Genomic DNA, 1,017 nt, shown 5'->3' with positions numbered 1-1,017 from the left:
GGGCGGGTCAGGAGAGGTCTGCCACGCCATGTGGTCACCTCCGGGGCAGGCGGGAATCAAACTCATGTGGAAGAGGCTTTAGATACTCAGTGCTGTGCTTTAACTGACTGTGCCACCAGGGAGGGTCGAACAAAGGAGTTCTTAAACCAAGTCATTTTCCTCACATTCAGTTCAAACTCTTATAAAAGTTTTCATTTTTGGTTAAATTAGTTACAGGATGCCATAGAATGCTTTTCTGGTGTTCACTAAAAATATTTTACCCTGAAGATAGAATATCATGAGCTGATGGAAGATAAAGAGAGAGACAAGTTTATCTTCAGAGAGGATTCAGGTGCTAACTGCAGCATATCAAAATGCCCAATTCCCATTCCAAACTATATGCAAAGTAGCTTAAAGTATTTACTACTGGACAAAGGAAAACAATGTGATATGATAATATAGTGATACTGATGATGTGGACGGGGAGTTATTAAGAGCAATTTGTATAACCTTGTAGTAAATATTGCAGTTGCTTTCTAAAACAATGAAAGAGCAAAATAGTAAGCATACATATAAGCCAAACATATTTGTTGATGTGTTATGTCATTGCCATGAAATACAATTGTGGGAGTAAAATTAGGGTTATATAAGCTTGGGTATTTAGCACATATATATTAAAAATAACTATTAGAAAATTCCTAGGGTGACAGTAAGTAATGTGACATACAGAAAAGATTGTTGTACACAGAATGAGTTCACTTTAGCAAATAACTTTAAAATGAGAACTGAGCCCATGTGAGGTAGGGCACACCCATGCCTGGAAGTATATAAGTGTCCTGCAAGAGCAGTTGATACTCAACTTCAGAAAGATCCTCCTACAGTTCACCTGAAACTTCACCTCCTGACACCATGTATTGCAACTACTTTGGAAACTCCTATGGCAGCTACGGCTGTGGCTATGGCTCAGGCTATGGCTGTGGCTATGGCTCAGGCTATGGCTGTGGCTACGGTTCTAGATATGGCTGTGGCTATGGCTCC

At 39.9% G+C, this 1,017-nt stretch overlaps 1 protein-coding gene across 1 annotated transcript in view; it reads left to right on the top strand.

Moving 5' to 3' along the window:
- LOC101627149 (keratin-associated protein 6-2-like) overlaps positions 1 to 1,017 on the top strand; it is a 7,142-nt gene that overhangs the window by 5,523 nt on the left and 602 nt on the right. The gene's annotated exons all lie outside the window — the stretch shown is intronic.

This window comes from Condylura cristata, unplaced genomic scaffold, assembly GCF_000260355.1.
Source record: "Condylura cristata isolate star-nosed mole 26May11 unplaced genomic scaffold, ConCri1.0 scaffold00003, whole genome shotgun sequence".
NCBI classification, from domain to species: domain Eukaryota; kingdom Metazoa; phylum Chordata; class Mammalia; order Eulipotyphla; family Talpidae; genus Condylura; species Condylura cristata.
This window is presented reverse-complemented; position numbering and strand designations above follow the sequence as displayed.